At 51.8% G+C, this 21,640-nt stretch overlaps 1 long non-coding RNA gene across 1 annotated transcript; it reads left to right on the top strand.

Annotated features, from left to right (window-relative positions):
- Window positions 1-11,330: 11,330 nt before the first annotated feature.
- Window positions 11,331-16,402, top strand: LOC129147199 (uncharacterized). The gene is made up of 3 exons (XR_008554534.1): window positions 11,331-11,351; window positions 16,099-16,179; window positions 16,270-16,402. It is a non-coding gene; the product is annotated as an uncharacterized LOC129147199 (long non-coding RNA).
- The last annotated feature ends 5,238 nt before the right edge of the window (window positions 16,403-21,640 follow it).

The following is a 21,640-nucleotide window of genomic DNA, read 5'->3' as shown; positions in this document are numbered from 1 at the left end:
TCAGTGTATTTCGGCTGAGCTGTGTCTCCTGCTTTCTGTTTTCACATGCATGCTATCAGAGAGGGACACGGGAAGTCTAGGCAGCCCAGCCTGCACGGTTCTGAGACTAGAAATTAAGTTTCTAGCAGGAAACCACATGCACTTTGAGATCTGGTCCAACATGCAACCAAACCTCCTCCTCCCCCGGGTCCTGTAACTACAGTCATTACGCTCATTGACCAGAGCCGTGGGCTCTCCCCCCCGGTGGGGGACACGAGGCGGCTTTAGAGTGAAATGGACCGAGCACACGCCCTCCCGACATGCTCTCCCAACATTCACTTTCTCTGAGAAAAACCGAATTTTCTTTTTTATATCCTTCCTATGGATACAGAGTCAGATTTCATTGTTTCCTTAATTTAGCTTCTGTAGTCATATCAAAGATGCAATCCGGGAACGAATTCTCTAAAATACAAAGGGCTTACAGCCTTTTATTGTTCCTATGTTGAAATACACTAGAAGCACTGCTCAGGAGACCTCTGTCTGCTCACCTGGGAGAGCGGTGCAGTCATCATGGACGTAAGTACAGGGGAGACGTGGCTGCGTCTTCACTCGACTGTCCGGGGGGACGGTGAGAAGGGCTTGGGGCTGGGGCAGGGGATGGAGGGGGAATGCATGGGACTCGATGGAGGATTTCACGAGGACACTGGCCTGCTGAGTCAGAGTGGATGGCAGAGAGTGACCAGCAGGTTGGTTTCGGTTCGGTGGGAAATGGAACAGCGTGTTACAGGAGCGGAGGGTGGATAGGAGCTCCCTAAAGTCTGCTCTCTGCAGGTGGACGGACGGGGAGCCTCCACAGATGAAATCCCTTGGTCACTGTGTCGGGATGGGCAGAGGGAGAGGAGGAGGAGAAGCTCGAACAGGAGCCTGAAACAGAGGCGATAAAAATAGTGTTGGATAGAAAACTGCTGGGAGACGTTACAGAAAGTTGGTAGCTTACCAATTATGCCAAAACACAGCCAAAACAACTGCGCCGTGTCTCTAACACAGGGAAAAAGCATCCAAACCCAGCTGGAGCCTCATACAGACAAACCCGCCAACATGCTGACTGCGTTTCCCACATGTTAGCTATTTGTTTGAATACTACAGACACAAAACTGTTTTTCAAGAATTAGGTGTAATGGCTGCAGCAAGGGGGGGGGGGGGAGGAATGTAGATTTGATTTCGAAGTTGGTTTCAAATTAGTGGGGACACCAATGCAGTGTGGCCATGTATGACCAGGAGAGCCTAACCAGGAGAAAGAGGACACACACTAACATAGTTATGTGAGCCCACGGAAGGATGTCATTGCACAGGGTGGTAATTAAAAACACTGCCTTCGGCTTAGAAAATGTTATGTTTCCATAAAAGGGAAGCTTATTTAAATGTAATGAGTCAATAGAGGGCAAATCCAGTTACTTCACTTCCCAGCACCAATGCTGTTCTGGGAAGAAATCACTCTTTGGGTTCTTCTGGAAAAATGATCTTTCTCGAGCCTTCCCAGTAAGATTATGGGGAAAAGCTACGTGTTGAGGTTGTTAGCATGACAAAAGAGGAGTTGATGAGGCCCATTCATTGATTCACTTCACACATGTAAATTACACTCCAGTTCAGAAGTATGTGATAAATACTCAGACCTCTTTGAGGTCAGTTGCTGCATCCATCTTTCTATCCCTCACAGTACTTAGCACCAGTTTGTGAGTTTAATGAGTCTGGCAATGATGACTGTGGCTGAAGGGTTTAGAGAAGCCTCAGGGAGGAAGGAAAATTTTAACTGGTCCTTGAGCAGAGGGATAGTCTATCTAGAAATTAAAAGAGGTGAGGAGTTATAGCTGTTAATAAGTTTGGAAGTAAGATTTGTTTCCTAATCCACATGTGGACAGACTGACTTAGACCATTGATTCATCCATCCATCCCATTCATCCTCCCATCCATCCATCCATCCACCCATTTATCCATCCATCCATTCATCCATTCATCCATTCATCCATTCATCCATCCATCCATCCATCCATCCATCCATCCATCCATCCATCCATCCACCCATCCACCCATCTGTCCTCCCATCCATCCATCCATCCATCCATCCATCCATCCATCCATCCATCCATCCACCCATACATCTACCCATTCATCCACCCACTCATTCACCCATCCATTCATCCATCCATCTCTCCCTGCATGCATGCATGCAAGCATGCATCCATCCAAGAATTCATTTAGAACCCACTTTGTTCTAGGCATTGTGCCATATCCTAAACATGTGTTACAACATAAAATATTTAGTCTCCACCCTAATGAAACTTAGAATCCAGTGGGGAGAGACAAATAAGAAACAAACAGCTGAGTCAAGAAAGAAAAACAAAAGGAATCCAATCTTTTCTTGCGACGAGAACTCTTAAGATCTATGCTTTGGGCAACCTTTAAATATATAATACAGTATTGTCAACTGTAGTCACATTGCTGTACATCACAGCCCCAGGATGTACTTATAACTGGAAGTGTGTACCTTCGTTACAAAAAGTGTGTAACTGTGTACGTTGACAGATGTTAACTGGACTTATTGTGGTGATCCTTTCATAGTATATGCATATATCCGATTATTATGTTGTGCACCCGAAACTAACTTAGTGTTACATGAAAAAGAAAACATCCAGATTGCTCTGACAGGAGGCAATGAGAGGTGGGTGGACCGGGTGGTAGGGAAGGAAGTCCTTTGGTGGCTTCGGTGCAGGAAGGAGGGCTGAGCGGTGGTTGCATGTCCCAGGCAGAGGGGCCTGCCTGCCTGCAGACACCTTGAGATGGGAACCATCCCGGTTCTCTTGGGAGCCGAAGGGAAGGTTTGTAACTGAGTTTTTGAGATTTGGTTTTGAATGAAAATGAGATATCGAAGTGGAGCTCTAGAACAAGGAGGAAATTGACAGCCTAAGCGGGGGTGAAGCGGCACTGGTGATGCTCACTTAGTTCAGAAAGATGCCCTGGGCCACCCAGGGCTGGGGAGGCGGCAGCAAAGCCTGCACTCCGGAGGGAGGGGACAAATCAGAGGAGAGCGGCTCAAGGAGCAATCTGAGTCCGGTGGCGATAAGGTGCTACAAAGATGTCACAATATCGTGGGGGTGATAACGAGGCTTTAATAGGGAAGTCAGAGAAGGCGCTGGAGCAGCAGCAGCGGCACGGCCCAGTGAGAGCATTTGAAGAGAGCACGTGCAAAGGGCCTGCTCTGAGGGTCCGTGCAGCTTTCTTTCCCAGGCGGCACCAAGGCTGGGGAGCCTCGTGGCCTCTCTTCCCACAGCAGGCCCCCCGCGGGCCTCCCTGCCGCAGAGGCAGCCCATCGTGGGGAAGCCCGGGTCGTCCGGGCTTGCTGCCTCTCCTGTCTCTCCCGTCGTCACCCCTACCTCTCTGCACCGTTATGTGCAACCTCTCTTTGCACTCCAGCTGCCCCGCCTCCTCCTTCTTGAGATGGGCGCTGGAAGTTGGGAGGAGCCCCAAACCGCCACGCACAGGAAGCCAGTGTGGCCCCGCGGCCTGGCCCAGGAAATGGGGGCCTGCAATGTGAGTGTGGGCACGGTTCGCTGACGAGTGAGGGCACACCAACCACCGCCCCGAGTTCCTGCTGGGGCGCTGGGCCAGCGCCTGCTTCCTGACACGCGTGCAGATGTTTGGCTGAGAGCGTGAGCTCGCGGCGTGGGCCAATGCTAAGATCAGAGTGAAGCGGAGAACGGCTGTCAACGGCAGACGAGACGTGGCCGAGTTGCAATTACAGACGAGCTGAGATGTCCCCGACTTGCTCTCTAAGGAGAAACTAGGAGTATAAAATAGACAAACATGCCTTCTTTGTAGAAGTCAGTCACCCAAGAATCAGACTAATGGAGCGCCTATTATATACCACGCGCTCGGCTGATTATTCCTACAGGGGCCCTTGGCCCTAAGTCTAACTCTCCCCATTTTCCCGCAAGGGTGAGGGAACACTAGAAAGAAATGGAGCGGCGGTGTGAACGCAGGCCTTCTGCCCACAGGCCCTGGGCCGCCTCCTGAGGCGCCAGCCGCCTGCTCAGCCGCGTGGCCGCGTGGGGGGCAGCCTGGACCAGGCCAGAGCAGGGACGGCTACCCCGGTTAAGAGCATTAAAATCTCAGGGTAACTTTTGTTCTGGCCGCGTGAGCTTGGGCCAGTAACTTGCTTTCCTCAGCCTCAGTCTCGGGGTCTCTAAAATGGGAATGGTCATAAAGCCGGTCTCGCAGTTGCTGAAGGATTAAAGACGCTTCTCTATCAAGTCCCCAGCATCGTGCCCGGCACCCTTGGCACTCAATAAATGTGGGGCGAATGCAGGTGCCTGGCACACCCACCAGCTCGTCCCATCCGCCCAGAGTGGAGGGGTGGCCCCGCTGCAGCTGGCTGGCGGAGGGCAGGGGACACTGATGTCCCCAAGACGGGTGCCCCGCCGCTCCAGCCCTGTCCACGGTGCAGGAGCCGCCCGGGGGCCCTCATCACAGCACAGGCTTCCCTCCACCGAGCCTGGCGGCTGCAGGCAGAAGCAGAAATGCCAGGGGCCTGGGAGTGGCAGTGAGCATGACACTCGGTGTCTCAGGCGTATCCACAACCCAAGTCTCTTGTCAGAGAACATGGAGGTTCCGCCATTGAAGAGCCTCAGTTTGAATCAAAGTGCTGCCTTTTAGCAAAACCCCTGCCTCTTGTGTCTGCTGGGGCCTAAGGAGGACCATTTACATCAATACCTGCACCCCAGTCGGAACATTGCTCTGTGAGTGTTTGAATCGGGCTCTATTAAGAAGAAATTCATTCCTAATTTAATTTAAATGTGTGTGTGTGCGCGTGTTTACCCCATCAAATATCCTGCCTAAAATATTATGTAAAGAAAAGTTAAAAATAAGTGAGTCACGTGACTTTAGAAGTTGAAAAATAAACCAGAAAAGAACAAAGGGGAAGTGAACTGTTCTGAGTGCCCGGAAAGGCCTGTATGCAGACTCTCGCTTGCTTCTCTCCACATCAGCATGCAGCGCTCACTCATTAACAATCTCCTATCAGCACAGAGAACCGTGCAGAGCAACGGCCTAGAGGCCAGGATGGCCGTGGCCACATGTGCTTCGTGCCACTGGGCGCCCGCCCGCCCCCCGCCGGGCTGCTGCTTCCCTGTGTGCGGCTGAAAGGCCAGAATGGCTTGCTGCTTGTCCCTGCTGTGCTGGTGCCGGTCCAAAATCCCGCCCAGAGTTAGCGCCTGAGTCAGGTGCTTCGAGATGGAGAGGGGGCCCTCTCGCAGCCCGGGGTCACCCTCTCCTCCTGCCAGGATGCAGGACCCTGGGGCGATGAGCCCCTCCCCTCCTTCTCCTACAGGGCCACCATTTTCAGCCATGAATAGGCCACTGATTATTATTTTTTGTCTGAATAATGAATATGGAGAATGATCTCCCTCCGTTTTGATGCACAACAACAAAAATCAGATGCAATCTGGGGAGGCCACTGGAGGAGGCGTTACAAAACCTCTAAAAGGGACCAAGTTTAAAGTGATCATTTTACTGCTTCTTTTTTAAAATGATGATGCAGTTTTCTATTAATAGAGAGATACTATGAAATAGGCAAAGATCCTTCACGAACATTCCAGTTCATTCAGTAAAAATAGGGAAGTGTTTGGTGGAAGACAGCGGAACCGGAAGTCGGGCAGCTGGAGATGAGAATATGAAACTAGCTTTTTCAGCGTCCCAGCCTCTGCCCCCCCCCCCACCCCCCCCCCACCCCTTCACTCTTCAGCAGGCGAGTGAAGGAAGCGAGGAGGGGAGAGAATCGGCAAGGATCCGGCTGCCCGTGAACAGGGCGCCTGCTTTATGGTCAGGAGTGATTAATCTTTATGACCTTTCTCTTCACTATTGACTCACAACACTTGGGAAGTCAGGTCAGGCCTGCTGCTGTCAGTGGCTAAATCCCTCCGAACCCGGACCTACTTCTGGCTTCTAATGCCCAGGCGGCGACCCCAATCCAGCTTCCCTCCCTGGCCTCTGGGAAATGTACTTAACCCCAAGAGGAAATGCTACCCCGGGTCATTCTGGGACCTGAGCTTGGGACTGCTGTGCATTTGGGGGTGATTGTGGAGCTCGGGAGGTGAGGCCACATCCAGGCACCTCTGAGGGCATCAGGCTTTGCCAGGACAGCTTTCTGTGGTCGGCGGGGGATCCGGCAAGGAGGCGTCGGCAGCAGGTGCCTCAGAAAGGGGGAAGTTGGTAGGGCAGGAAGGGAGAGGCAGGTAACATTGAAGAAGAGAGATGCTCTCCGTTGATGGTTTCTTCTTACATCCGCAGAGGTTGGTCAGCAATGAGGAGGGGCAGTGCCTGGGTAACAACGCTGTGTCACAGTTAGCAGACGGTCTGGAGCAGAAGTCCTGTGACATCCACCCTCCACCCTTAGAAAGGGCATTCCCTTCCCCTGGGAAATGGCTTACGACAAAGCTGTTGGGTAATCCCAGGCTTAACGCCACACATTGCACATCCCCCCGGCCCAGCGCCTTCACTGCGGGATTGACAGCTCCACAAATGCACACATACATCTGTCTTCCCTCATCTGCAATGTCCACTTCTCTAAGGAGTGGAGAAGATTCATCGTAACATCATTAAATTAGTTAGAATGAAACCAAGAATAGGCCCCTTTGAACGTTAGAGAATGCACTTTCTCCCGTTAGGGGAGTAGCCGTTGAAAACCTCCCCCATTGCAGCCGTTTCCGAAATGTGGAGGGAAACGCAGCCGTTCCAAGACGAGCATGAACTGAATCGCCTCGAACAGGATGGACTAAACCGAATCAGAAATATGGTGGGTCACGTCGCAGTGACTACATGATTCTGTATGTGACTACACCATTCTTGTGTCTGGTTTTTAAATATATCACAGAGTTTTCACTGCAAGAGCAGGATGGGTGCTGTCGGACGTGTTTGGAGTTAAAGGAGATGTGCCTGGAAGATCGCATTCCCGTCCTTCGCACTCACTAGTAAGATCACTCTTAGTTATAGGGCGGACAGCCTGCTACAGGCTCTTAGGCTGCGGAAAAAGTCCCGTGTGTGTGTGTGTGTGTGTGTGTGTGTGTGTGTGTGTGTGTGTGTGTGATCATTCAGAATCATTCTGAAAAATAATTTCCCCATACAGTAACAGAGAGCATCTACACATGTAAACATTTTCCCAGTGGATTTATTTTAGGAAGTATGGTTTAAAGTGTTGGAAATGTAGACAACAACAATAACTAAAAAGATAATAGTTTTCAATTGTAGTTCACCATAATCCCCGTCTTAAGGAAATTTGGGGAACTGTAGCAGTAGTAGCAATACAACAGTGAGTCCTTTAATCTGCTCGTTTATTTAAAAAATCAAAGAGAAAGAGAAACTGGCAAGAATGAAAAGAGATATTCCCAAGATGTTGCTTATTGGAGCAATACTGTGAGCCAAATTCCCAAATAAAGAAATTCAAGTGTGTAAAAATAGACCACTAATTTTATAAAACACTTAGTTCTGCCAAGTTTTAGTCAAGAGAATTAGATTAACCCCCTCAATTTCATTCACATTGAACGTGACCAGGCCCTCGTAGGGAACACCGAGCCCCACTGCGATGGGATTACACAGACACAGCATCTGGTGGTCCAAGTGTGAGCGTCTCCCAGGCGGACGCGGGCATGAGAGCCCCAGGGCACCCGGGAGGGAGAGGCAGGTGATGGAGCTACGGCTCACGTCCATCAATGGTAACCATAAACAACTCCTCTTAGATACGGGGTTACCTCTTCTGAGGATGAAATGCCGCTTCTCTTATGAAACCATCTTTAAAATGTCTATGTTTATAAATGTTTTTATATAGATCTAGTGGGGGCATGCTCAACAAAATTTTGAGAGAGTTAAACAGTTCTGGTACCAGTTCATCAACAGAATTGAGCAGTAAATTATTGCACCGTGAAACCTCTGAAAGCACACTTTTCCTTTCTCATAACAGTGAACTTTGAAGGGAAAAAGCGTTTCCCGGGCAATGAAAAGAAACTTAAAGAATGCCGTTGGCGATTTGGTGTATAAAGTCACTCACACAGTCTCACTGACCCGACTCTGAAGACTACTTTTTACCTGCGTGAGCTTTTCCCGTCAGCTTTACAAACAGTGTGTGAACTCAGGTCTGGGGGAGAGACGAAGTGTGAGGGAAAATAACACGCGGCAGGACATTTAGCTAATGGAACAGCCGTTTATGTTTGCCCCTCATCTGGCTCAGTCTGTGAAGGCTGTCCTGGGCCCAGGAGCCGGGCCCGAGTGAGCCAGCGGCCCTGCCTGTGGCCAGGCGTCCACCCTGAGTCCGGTTTGGTTTCTCTCACTCATTTCTTTCCTGCTCTCTGGCTCCCATGGTGAATTCTTCCAAGGCAGGCAGACTAAGCCCATCTTCCTGTGGCTCAAGCACCTCCAGAAGCGAGATCCCCATTCGTCTCTGACCTCTCACAGCAGGGACAGGCCTCGCTCCAGAAGAGAAAAGCACGCGTAGAAAATAGACAGGCTTCTGGTGATTAAAAAGGAAAACCAGGTTAAAGATTTAATGAGGTTTGATCTTCCTAATCGGCCACACCGTTCTGTGAAGAGGAAAAATGGAGACGCCAGTGAGCCTCGCGTGCCAGATCCTCGGACTGGCAGGGGGGTTGCGGTTTACAGACCTTTCCCACAGATCGTCTCGGTTTAATTTGTTTGGCGCCTGTTTATTTTTCTGTCGGGTTTAGGTGTCTGCTGTGCTCTGCTGTGATCTGGAGCGCACGCTGGCTGCCGCGCCCAGGCCAGCAGGCGGCGAGATGATGGACGCGGGATGATGGATGTGGGATGATGGACGCGGGATGATGGATGTGGGATGATGGACGCGGGATGATGGATGTGGGATGATGGATGACAGACGGAGTGGCAGCCACGAGACTCCAGCTTCCCCACGCCCAGCACAGCTCAGAGCAGAGGGGCCCGCGTGGGGCTCTGCTGTCCGTAATTTGATTTCTTCTTATGCAAAACCATTTCCTGGGAGACAGTCGTCTTACTTAAGCTTAACTTTTAAAAGCAGTTCACCCTCGCCGCTGTTTCCCTTCAGCTCCCAGCGTGCATTCTTGCAGCAAAGCCTCTTTGCAGCCAACACCCGCAGAAATGCCCCGGAGCCGGGGTCTGCGTCGCGTTCCCAATGGCAGCCTCCGGATTGTTCAAACACCCAACTCCTGCCTGTTTGGTGAGGGCACCAGACTCTTTGCCCTTAGATTGTCTAATAAACAATGGCCACAGCCAACACAACAATGGCCATCCGGTGTGAATGAGTCAAAATTATACTTTTTTTTTTTTTTTTTTTGGTCAGGATGGCAAAAAATGTATTTTTTTTTTTTTGGTATGTCATGGAATTTTAGTAATTAGTGCATGTGTGCCATGAGATGAAAAAGGTTGAAAATTGCTGATCTACAAGGATTTGCTTTTGAAATATTGATAAAGGTCAAACCAAATGCTTCCCATGGCAAACATCTCATCTGTAAGATTCTAACAAGCATTTCCCCATCATTTCCGTGGCTGCCCGCTTGCTTCATCGTTTCCCGCCCGCCGCCCGGGCTCTGGCACAGGCTCCTCCGTGTGCCCGGCCGCGTCTCTCCTCCCGGGCCTCCACCTCCCGTCACGTTACCCGAAGCTCTATCTGAACGTGAAGAGACAAATGGAGAACTGGGGCAATTATAGGATTGATTTACGTGGAAAAACAACACACCAGCCCTTTGTCCTAGTTATCTGGACATTTCTGGCAGCATCTTTCTCCGCTTCGGGGCCTGGACGCCCGCCTGGCCTCCCTGGCGCAGACCTGGTCCCTGCCCCGGGGCTGTGAGCATCGCAGGGTCTACACTTGACCGCCTCGCTTCCTGCCGCGTCAGGGCGCGTCTATTCTAGCGCGGCTGCACCACGCCGGGAGGCTCGGCGGCTCTGAGGCGTGGCACTCACCCAGGCGGCCTGTCACACTGAGGCTGGTATTTTAAGCTCATAACTGATTTGGGGCCTGGCCCCCCAGTCCTGGGGGGCTGGAGCGGCTGCTGTTCTCACTCATGCACGCACTCATGCACACACTCATGCCCTCGCCGGTCATTTCTCAGTGCTTGCTCTGTGCGGGCCCTGGGATGGACAGGGACCACGTCCGGGCACCAGCACTTGAAGAGTCGGAAGACACATTAAACAGTCGTCAGTCGCTTGAACAATGACTCCATTGTGGGCAGAAGGACACACCCTCTAGAAGTTTCCAACCCACAGGAGCAGAAGCCACAAACCATTTATCTTGAACGTACTTTTCATGCTTATCTTGTTTTACTTCTCTCTTACAATCCCTGAAGGGAGAGATAAGCACGTTTCAAAGATGTTCGGTGTCTGGGAGTTCCGGGCAAGACAGTGCAAACAAATGAGGGCTTGGCAGGGCTGCGTCCGGTGCCTGCCAACCGCCCTCGGGGCAGGTGGCCGCAGCTGCTGCCCGAGGCTCAGGAAGGCCGGGAAGAAGCCTGCAGACGCCCTTTTTGTGCACCGATGACGGTCTCTGAGAGGTTTCCACGGCATCGGCATCGGTGCCTAATTCTTGTTGCTAATGCAGTTGCTGTGATCACACAGAGATCTAATTACTCGACATGACGAGTCATTAACAATCTCCTAAATCCATCTCGGTGTCTGCATGCCGGCATTCAGTGTAAGCTGATAGACCCAACGCGTCCATGCCTCTAAGGCTGCGATGGCAGGCTATGCTAAGAACTGGTTTTAGGAAATGTGCACTTGAAACCCGCATTTTGCAGAACACTGAAGGGTGAATCCTGCAAGACTCCTCTCAAGTGTAGCATCCTGCCTTCCTTCTCTCTTTCACAGCAGAGTTCTCTGATCCCCCTCACACCCTGTGTTCACGTAGCTACAGCAAAATGACACGCAGTTACACGCAGTCACCGCGAACTTCAGAGCGTTGGTTGGTGTTTGGTGATGGAAGAAGATCAAAGTGACTGATAGCAGCCCTTTTCATTTAGATTAACCACACTGAGACCAACCTCGGATCCATTTGCTGGAACAAATATTAGGGATAAGTACCTTATTATCATTACTTTTCATCAGAGAAGGGGAAAATAAACCTTGAATTGAGCCATAAAAAGACTCACTGTAAAGTACAAAGTTTTTGACATTATTCTTAATGCTGGTGTTGTTGTTGTTATTATTATTATTATTAATCCTCATCGGAGGATATTTTTCCATTGATTTTTTAGAGAGAGTGGAAGAGAGAGGGGAAGACAGAGTTGCCTCCTGCATGTGCCTGGATCAGGTCCCGGGCTGGGGAGGAGCCTGCAACTGAGGTATGTGCCCTTGACGGGAATCGAACCTGGGACCCTTCCATCTGCAGGCTGGCGCTCTATCCACTGAGCCAAACCGGCCAGGCCTGGTGTCGTCAGTGAACACGCTGTGTCAGGCACTGCTCCGCGCTAGGTGTTCCCCATCTCGTGGACCCCAGAGCCCACGGCGGGGTGCTGTCCTCGATGTGGGCGAGGAGCTGATGGGTGGAAGTGAAGTGCCGCTCGCATGTAAGGCTGAACTCGCATGGTGTCCGCGGAAGGGGGTGGCCCCAGGCGCAGTCGTCGGTGCTGGCAGGCATTCCTCATGGCCACGGCCAGGCGAAGGCCACGGCCTGTAGTGCGGAAGGCCGACCCCTGCCACGCACAGGGCAGCCCCAAACACAGACTCCCTGGTTCCCTATGTCCAGGAGCTGCGGTTCAGATGCCCAGGCAGCAGCCGCATGCGGTGCCCTGGTCACAGCACCTCGGGGGACAGATTCCACAGCAGCTGTGGGGTCTGCCGTGGGGTCCGCTGTGGGGACAGCCGTGGGGACAGCCATGGGGACAGCGGTGGGGACAGCTGTGGGGACAGCCGTGGGGACAGCCGTGGGGATAACTGTGGGGACAGCCGTGGGGATAACTGTGGGGACAGCCGTGGGGACAGCCGTGGGGATAACTGTGGGGACAGCTGTGGGGACAGCCGTGGGGATAACTGTGGGGACAGCCGTGGGGATAACCGTGGGGATAACTGTGGGGACAGCCGTGCGGATAACTGTGGGGATAACTGTGGGGACAGCCGTGGGGATAACTGTGGGGACAGCCGTGGGGACAGCCGTGGGGATAACTGTGGGGACAGCCGTGGGGATAACTGTGGGGACAGCCGTTGGGACAGCCGTGGGGATAACTGTGGGGACAGCCGTGGGGATAACTGTGGGGATAACCGTGGGGACAGCCGTGGGGATAACTGTGGGGACAGCCGTGGGGATAACTGTGGGGACAGCCGTGGGGATAACCGTGGGGATAACTGTGGGGACAGCCGTGGGGATAACTGTGGGGACAGCCGTGGGGATAACTGTGGGGACAGCCGTGGGGACAGCCGTGGGGATAACTGTGGGGACAGCCGTGGGGATAACTGTGGGGACAGCCGTGGGGACAGCCGTGGGGATAACTGTGGGGACAGCCGTGGGGATAACCGTGGGGATAACCGTGGGGACAGCCGTGGGGATAACTGTGGGGACAGCCGTGGGGATAACTGTGGGGACAGCCGTGGGGATAACCGTGGGGATAACTGTGGGGACAGCCGTGGGGATAACTGTGGGGACAGCCGTGGGGATAACTGTGGGGACAGCCGTGGGGATAACCGTGGGGACAGCCGTGGGGATAACCGTGGGGACAGCCGTGGGGATAACTGTGGGGACAGCCGTGGGGATAACTGTGGGGACAGCCGTGGGGATAACCGTGGGGATAACTGTGGGGACAGCCGTGGGGATAACTGTGGGGACAGCCGTGGGGACAGCCGTGGGGATAACCGTGGGGATAACTGTGGGGACAGCCGTGGGGATAACCGTGGGGATAACTGTGGGGACAGCCGTGGGGACAGCCGTGGGGATAACCGTGGGGATAACTGTGGGGACAGCCGTGGGGATAACTGTGGGGACAGCCGTGGGGATAACCGTGGGGACAGCCGTGGGGACAACCGTGGGGATAACTGTGGGGACAGCCGTGGGGATAACTGTGGGGACAGCCGTGGGGATAACTGTGGGGACAGCCGTGGGGATAACTGTGGGGATAACTGTGGGGACAGCCGTGGGGACAGCCGTGGGGATAACTGTGGGGACAGCCGTGGGGATAACTGTGGGGACAGCCGTGGGGATAACTGTGGGGACAGCCGTGCGGATAACTGTGGGGACAGCCGTGGGGACAGCCGTGGGGATAACTGTGGGGACAGCCGTGGGAATTTGGTGTCTCGCTTTACCAATGTTAAAATCTGGTCACCTTATCCTTGGGTCCCGCCAGGTGTGCTGTTCATTGTTTCAGCCCTAGTACCTCTTGTTCCTCCTCCTTCCATCCAGGCCAAGCCCGACTCCTGTCCTTTCCTACTCTCACCCTCTGGGCGACCCACGCATCTCCTACGGGTGACATCACATTTCTGTTCCCAGCGCTGCTATTCCCCAGGCCCTGGGCCATTCCTCACGGCCCACTTGGTTAGCCCCCCGCCAGCCCCCCGCTAGGCAGTCCTCGTAGCTCCGCAGAGCGAATCGCCTCCCAGTCCAGGAGCACCCAGCGTCATTGTCTCAGGAGGGTCTCCGCGCCTGAGGGCACGTGTTGCCGCGTGTATTTCTTTCACATCCTCCCAGAGGGAACGGTGCAAATACACCTCCCTGTCTCTCTCCATAGACAGCACTTACTCTCATTTCACCCATTTCCTCCTGCATGTAAGAAATGACACATGCAATCACACACATGCACGTAAAAGGTCATGGCTGAGGACTGGGTGTGCTTAAGGACTTAGCATGCGTAGGAGTAAGTCAGTCCTCGCTCCTGTCGCTTGTGATACCAGGAGGCGTGTCAATGCCTTGGCGTGACACCACCCTCAGTTATCGAGGCTCCAGCTGCCATCACTGTGCCCTTCTCTTAAACTCACATCTTAATAGAATTTTAAAATTCTGTCAAATGAACGAAACGTTGATTTTCTTCATCTTAACTTAATCCTAACTCTCTAATATTTATTTCTTCACAACCTCTTAAGTATTTTGTCCATGTGTAGTTGATTTTTATAAAAAACTAGAGGCCTGGTGCACGAAATTCGTGCACGGAGGGGGGTTGTCCCTCAGCCCAGCCTGTACCCTCTCCAATCTGGGACCCCTCAAGGGATGTCCGACTGCCGAGCTCCTTCAGTCGGGCCTAAATGGGCAGTCGGACATCCCTCTCACAATCCAGGACTGCTGGCTCCCAACTGCTTGCCTGCCTGCCTTCCTGATTGCCCCTAACCGCTTCTGCCTGCCAGCCTGATCACCCCCTAACCACTCTGCTGCCAGCCTGTTTGCCCCCAACTTCCCTCCTCTGCCGGCCTGGTTACCCCTAACTGCCCTCTCCTGCAGGATTGATCACCTCCAACTGCCCTCCCTTGCAGGCCTGGTCCTTCTCAACTGCCCTCCCTTGCAGGCCGGGTGCCTCCCAACTGCCCTCTCCTGCTGGCCATCTTGTGGTGGCGATCCTGTGTCCACATGGGGGCAGGATCTTTGACCACATGGGGGCAGCTATATTGTGTGTTGCAGTGATGATCAATCTGCATAGTACTCTTTTATTAGATAGGATAGAGGCCTGGTGCATGGGTGGGGGCTGACTGGTTTGCCCTGAATTCCCTTGGGGCGTGGGGCGGCCTGAGCGAGGGGCCTGTGGTGGTTTGCAGGCCGGCCACGCCCCCTGGCAACCCAAGCAGAGGCCCTGGTATCTGGAATTTATTTTCCTTCTACAATTGAAACTTTGTAGCCTGGAGCGGAGCCAAGCCTGGGGCTCCCTCCGAGCGGCCGGCAGCCATTTGTGTTGGGGTTATAATTGAAACTTTGTTGCCTTAAGCGGGTGGGCCCGGCCAGGGTGTGCGGAAAGCTTTGCTTCCCCTGTTGCCGGCGGCAACCCTGGCCTGCTCTCTCAAGCTCCATTCTGCCGCCATTTGTTTGAATTTGTTTACCTTCTATAATTGAAACTTTGTAGCTTGAGTGGAGGCTTAGGCCTGCAACGGCTGGCAGAAAGCTTGGCTTCCTCTGTTACCTAGGAAACCTTGCTCTCTATGGCTGTAGCCATCTTGGTTTGGGTTAATTTGCATACTCGCTCTGATTGGATGGTGGGCGTGGCTTGTGGGCGTGGCTTGTGGGTGTGTCGGAGGTATGGTCAATTTGCATATTTGTCTATCCTATCTAATAAAAGAGTAATATGCAAATTGACCATCACACACAAGATGGCCACCCCCAAGTGGATACAAGATGGCTGCCCCCAAGTGGATACAAGATGGCTGCCCCCAAGTGGACACAAGATGGCTGCCACAAGATGGCCAGCAGGGAGGGCAGTTAGGGGTGACCAGGCCAGCAGGGGAGGGCAATTGGGAGCCAGCAGTCCTGGATTGTGAGAGGGATGTCCGACCACCTGTTTAGGCCGGGATCCCCATGGATCCCCATGGGATCCCGGCCTAAACGGATGGTCAGACATCCCTCAAGAGGTCCCAGATTGGAGAGGGTGCAGGCTGGGCTGAGAGACACCCTCCCCCCCCATGCACAAATTTTGTGCACCGGGCCTCTAGTTATTATATAGGATAATATTGACTATGTAGTCCTTGTCATATATTTTATTCACTTAGAATCATTTCATAAATACATTTCCATGTTTCTCCCTAACTCTCAGTTATCATTTTAACAGCGCATACTGGCCCATCAGACTTCCTGCTGGTTCCTTCCTCTTTTGGTGGGCAATTTGTTTCTCATCATTCATGAGTTATCTATGATGTTTCTGAGGCCTAGTCTTCCTGCCATGGATGTGTGTGTGTGTGTGTGTGTGTGTGTTTTCATGTGTGTGTGTGTGTTTGTTGTGTGTGTGTGTGTGTGTGTGTATGTGTGTGTGTGTGTGTGTTTTCATCCTCTATTAAATACTGCCCCACTGCCCTTGGATTATTGCCTACTTGCTTGGTTTCAGACTACGGTGATTTATAAGTGCATGCTGTCATCAATTCACCGATCTGCCTTAGCTCAGATCAATGATTCTTGTCTGATTCTTCCAGCCTCTCTCCGATAGGTACATTCCTGGCTCCCTGTGGCTAGTGCTTCTGATCCAGCTGCTCAAAGACTCGATAGAGTGTGAGGTATGTGTGGCGGTCACTTCCCAGAATAATTGAAACTCTTTTAAAAACCACATATTTCCTTTCCTGAAACTATAGTAAATCTGCTCCTAGGATACCCACGGATTGCTTGATGATAATAATGAAAACAACAGCTGAGTATTGTTTTCAATTCTGGAAAAGATTTGGACAAGTCAACAGCAATCATAACGCTGCTCCATACCCCCTGACTGGGATGGACGGTGCTTCAGAGCAGATGTGGTCTGGGTCCAGGCTGCATCAGGTATGAAGCGCAAAGGCCTGCTGCCGCTCTTCACTTCAAGGAACACTGGATCCATCCAAGTTAAGTTTCAACACAGACACAGGTCAGGTTTCAGGACAGAAACTCAGAGACCAGCCAAAATAAGATAACATAGTTAGGTTTTGGGTAAATAGTCTACAGAAATGAATTTTATGTACTTGATGAAAGGGAAGGAAAAAACTCCATTCAGCAAGAAAGATAAAATATTGAGTAACAAGCATGAGATCTATATAAAGTGCATTTAAAAGCAATGGCTTTTCAATATAATGTCTTCGTTTTCGCTTTAAACTGGTCAGGGTTGATTTCTACTGCTTGCAACTCAGAACGGTGCGTCAAACACTTTGGCTTCACATCTTTCGATGAATCATTTATGAACGAATGTTGAGTAAACTTGTATCGAATGAATTATTGAACCTGGTTTCTGACTTCCAGGGGCACGCCATCTACGGAGGGAGAAGAGACTCGTAAATGTGACAAAGTCCTTTGGGGTTGGATGAATTATAAATGACTTTTTGAGGTGCTCACTGCACTTTGGTTGATGTCCTGTGTTGGTGTTGTCAGAGAAATACTGTAATGTGGGGTTGGCCCTTAGAGTTAGCACTTAGGGATTGCAGAGACATGTGAAATTATTTTAATTTTATGAGAAGGATAACAGTGCTCTTTCTTATTGATAAAGTGTTGTGTAGAAAATATAAATTAATTAAGCAAGAAACACACACACACCTGCCACAGTCTTTCTATTTTAAATTATAAGAGTTTTACTCTGACCCAGTTATCTGGGCATGATCTGGTCAGACCGGTTTTTTAATGACCATCGTTCATTCACAACTGCAGATAGAATTATGGAATGTCCAGTGGTCTCTAGTGATGCCATTCTACTGCAGCTGATGTTGCTGAGCTAGATCTTCATTGGTTGAAAATACAAAGGTATATGTTATTTACCAGTGGCCTGGTGCACGAAATTCTTTCACGGCGGAGGGGGAGGGGGGAGGTGTTTCTCAGCCCGGCCTGCACCCTCTCCAATCTGGGACGCCTCGAAGGATGTCCTACTACCGGTTTACAGGGATTGGGCCTAAACCGGCAGTCGGACATCTTTCTCACAATGTGGGACTGCTGTCTCCAGCCACTCACCTGCCTGCCTGCCTGCCTGATTGCCCCTAACCACTCTGCCTGCTGGGCTACAAGCCCCCAACTGCCCCCCGCCGCTGGCCTGCTCACCCCCAAATGCCCCCCTGCCAGCCTGATCACCTCCAACTGCCCCCCGTGCTGGCCTGCTTGCCCCCAACTGCCCCCACTGCTGGCCTGCTCACTCCAAACTGCCCCCCCCGCTGTCCTGGTCACCTCCAACTGACCCCCACTGATGGCCTGCTCACCCCCAACTGGCCCCCCTGCTGGTCTGCTTACCCCCAATGGCCCCTGCCATCCCATCCTGGCCTGATCATCCCATGGTGACCCAAGGTCCCAGCCCCTCCTTTTTTTCTTTTTCTTTTTTTTCAGTGCCTCCTTGAGCGGAGGCCAGGGCCGGCTGGAAGCAAATATCTAGGATTTATTTATCTTCTATAATTGAAACTTTGTAGCCTTAAGCAGAGGCCAGAGCCATCCAGGGAAGGAGGGAAGCTTGGCTTCCTCCATTGCCAGGGCAACCCAAGCCTCCTGCTTGCTCCAGCTCCGTGGCCTGCTGCCAACTTGGTTGGGTTAATTTGCATACTTGCTCCTGATTGGCCGGTGGGTGTGGCTTGGCATAGCGGAGTGATGCTTAATTTGCATGTTTCTCTTTTATTAGTGTAGAATGCATCAAGTAGCAAGTAAAACGGAACTGTTATAGATGGTATCATTCCCTTTTTTAAAGATAATTTAAAATAAAATGTATCAATTGATTTTATAGAAAGAGGAAGGGGGAAAGAGAGAGAAACATCTATATGTTGTTCCACTTATTTATGTATTGATTTGTTGATTCTTGTATGTGCCCTGACCAGAGACTGAACCCAGAACCTTAGCCTACCGGGACCACACTCTAACCAACTGAGCTACACGACCAGGGCCTGGTATCATTCTCTTTTAATTCCAGACAAATATTACCTTTCTATTCGTTGTACCTTTAAATACATACGCTGACAACGTTTTGTGAACTGGAGCAATCAGGGAAAATCTACTAGAAATGTGAGATTTGAGGTGTGTTATGACCCATGGCAGAGATTTAGGCAATGTGCCTAAGCAGAGAGAGGTCATTAATGATGGACTGGGCAAGGAATGTGGAAGAGCATCTGTATTTGGCACATAGGGTGGGAGTGAAATTCCAGCCTGCTGAGGAGTATTAAGATAACACAGTAACTGGAGAAGGGATTGGCGAGAATAAGGGCTGGGGAGAAGGGATTGCCATTGACCATGAGTGGAGGAGGAATGGAAAAAGGGGCTGGTGAGGAGGGACTGCCATGGACAATGAGTGCAGGAGGAGTGGAATAAGGTGGGGAGGAGGGACTGCCATGGACAATGAGTGGAGGAGGAGTGGAATAAGGGTGGGGAGGAGGGACTGCCATGGACAATGAGTGGAGGAGGAGTGGAATAAGGGCTGGGGAGGAGGGACTGCCATGGACAATGAGTGGAGGAGGAGTGGAATAAGGGTGGGGAGGAGGGACTGCCATGGACAATGAGTGGAGGAGGAGTGGAATAAGGTGGGGAGGAGGGACTGCTATGGACAATGAGTGGAGGAGGAGTGGAATAAGGTGGGGAGGAGGGACTGCCATGGACAATGAGTGGAGGAGGAGTGGAATAAGGTGGGGAGGAGGGACTGCCATGGACAATGAGTGGAGGAGGAGTGGAATAAGGGTTGAGGAGGAGGGACTGCCATGGACAATGAGTGGAGGAGGAGTGGAATAAGGGTTGAGGAGAGTGCCATGGACAATGAGTGGAGGAGGAGTGGAATAAGGGGGGGGAGGAGGGACTGCCATGGACAATGAGTGGAGGAGGAGTGAAATAAGGGTTGAGGAGAGTGCCATGGACAATGAGTGGAGGAGGAGTGGAATTAGGGTGGGGAGGAGGGACTGCCATGGACAATGAGTGGAGGAGGAGTGGAATAAGGGTGGGGAGGAGGGACTGCTATGGACAATGAGCAGAGGAGGAGTGGCTGTGGAACCTGGAAAGCTTGTTTGACAGCCACGTGCGTGAGAAGTGGAAGTGAAGGGCTCCTGGTCATGAAGAGCCGGGGGGGGGGGGGGGTGACCACAGGCATCGCCTCACGGGGCCACTGCACTTACCAGCTCACACGGTAACAGGAATGGGAAGAAGCAGGGAATTTTGAAGATATTATAAATCTTCAATTTATTTACAAAATTTAGAGATCAGACAGGGGAGTTAGGAGAAGCTGGACGAAGAGTTAGAGAACCAGTAGTCTGATGGTTTATTAACAGAGAGAAGCGCGGCCCCACGTGTGGAGGTGCAATCAGAGAGGGGAGTCAAGTTTACAGACAAGATGGCACATGTGGTGCTTTCAGGGACGGAGAAGATCTGAAACCCATCCTCACAGAGCGGATGGCTCGATGTGAAATGAATGGACCAATGAGGATGGAACGTAGGCCTCTGGGGAGGGGACATGGCTGAGCCATGGGAGAAAGAAGAAAGGAAAGGGGACCGAGAAGGGGCTGTCTGATAAAAGGGTGGAAAAGAGAGAGTGGGACCTGGACTTGGAGGGCTGAGCGAGGATGGATGAATAATGTCAAATGCTATGGCAGCATTTCGCAGATGCTGGGATCATTGCATTTATGTCCGAGTAAATGATCTGTTTATATGTAACAAATGTCCGAAGCAGTAATACGCATTTCATTTTATTTGCCATTTGTGTGGGCCAGGACTTGGGGTCCCTGAGCCGCGGAGTCCTGCTCTGAGGTCTCACAGGCTTGCAGACACGCTGGCTGAGGGGCAGTATCTGGGAGCTTGGCGGGCTGGAGGCTGTGCTTCTAAGAGGGCTGGCTCCCAGGAGGGGGACGTTGGCACTGGCTGTGGGCAGGAGGCCTCGGTTCTGCCCCCGGGATCCTTCTGGGGGCTCCTTCAGCATCCTGCAGCAGGGCCTCCTCCAGAGGGGGGACCCCAGGTGGCGGCAAGAGAAAACCAGTCCTTTATGACCTCAAAGTCATGCCCCATCATTCCTGCCTGTCCGGCTGCTCAGCCATGCCAGCCTGGCCAGTGCCCGGGGGGACCAGACGCCGGTGTGAACACCAGGGGTGAGGCTCCCGGAGGCTGCTGAGAGGTGGAGACCACGCCGTGCCTCCTCGGGTCGCCAATGAGGAACTCACCATTATTTGGCCTTTCCTGTGAACCACTGAGCTACAAGAAGTCAGACGGGAGATTTTCTGAAATAATGGAAATAAGCTGTCTTTTCTAAGGAAGTCTTCTCTTCTTCCCGGCCCATTAGACCTCATTGTCAATACCTGAGCGTGTAGCTTGGGCTGCAGAGTGGTGAAGTAACCGGGGAAACCCACAGGGTCAGTCACCACGCGCCGGGATTACCCTCCTTGAGGAGACACTGAGTGGACGGGGCGAGCGGTAGGGTGACGGGCGGCAGTCCCGGCCGGTGTTGAGTGCAGAGCCTGCTTTCCTGTCTTCCTTTAAAGCTGACAGTAGTCAGCTGTAAACATTGGTTTTTAAACATTTGCCTTGGTTTGTAAACATTTATTGTAATTTTATGGTTTTTCCTTTGTCGTTTTAAAGGCTCTTCCAATATGATAAATACACAAGGTCTCCATTAGTTAACGAATGCATCAATTAAATTACTCTTTGGGAGAATCAGATGGCATTTTCAAAATAGGCCCTGGTTCTCAAATTTGAGTGGGTGGCAGATTCTCCAGGAAGCTTGTTTATAAATGCAGACTCCCGGGCCAACCAGCAGAGACTAACTCGCCAGGCCTGGAATTGGGCTCTGGCATCAGAATTTTAAAGGATCGGAGATGGTGATTCTGAAACACGTGACTTGTGGGAAGACACAGACCTGCCTGCATGAAAGACTCAGGCTGCGTCATCTTTAACATGCAGCGTTTTGTGGAAGAAACTGGAGAGAATGAGAGGCTTCTGAGAAAATAGCTCTTAAAGGATGCAATTCAGGCAAATGGCCGAGGAAGCCTGGGCCTCCCTGTGGTTACCAGCGAGGGCCGGAGGGCGGAGGAAGGAAGGCGGTGAGCAAAGCAGAAGGGA

The sequence above is a fragment of the Eptesicus fuscus genome, chromosome 19 (genome assembly GCF_027574615.1).
Source record: "Eptesicus fuscus isolate TK198812 chromosome 19, DD_ASM_mEF_20220401, whole genome shotgun sequence".
Lineage (NCBI taxonomy): Eukaryota > Metazoa > Chordata > Mammalia > Chiroptera > Vespertilionidae > Eptesicus > Eptesicus fuscus.
This window is presented reverse-complemented; position numbering and strand designations above follow the sequence as displayed.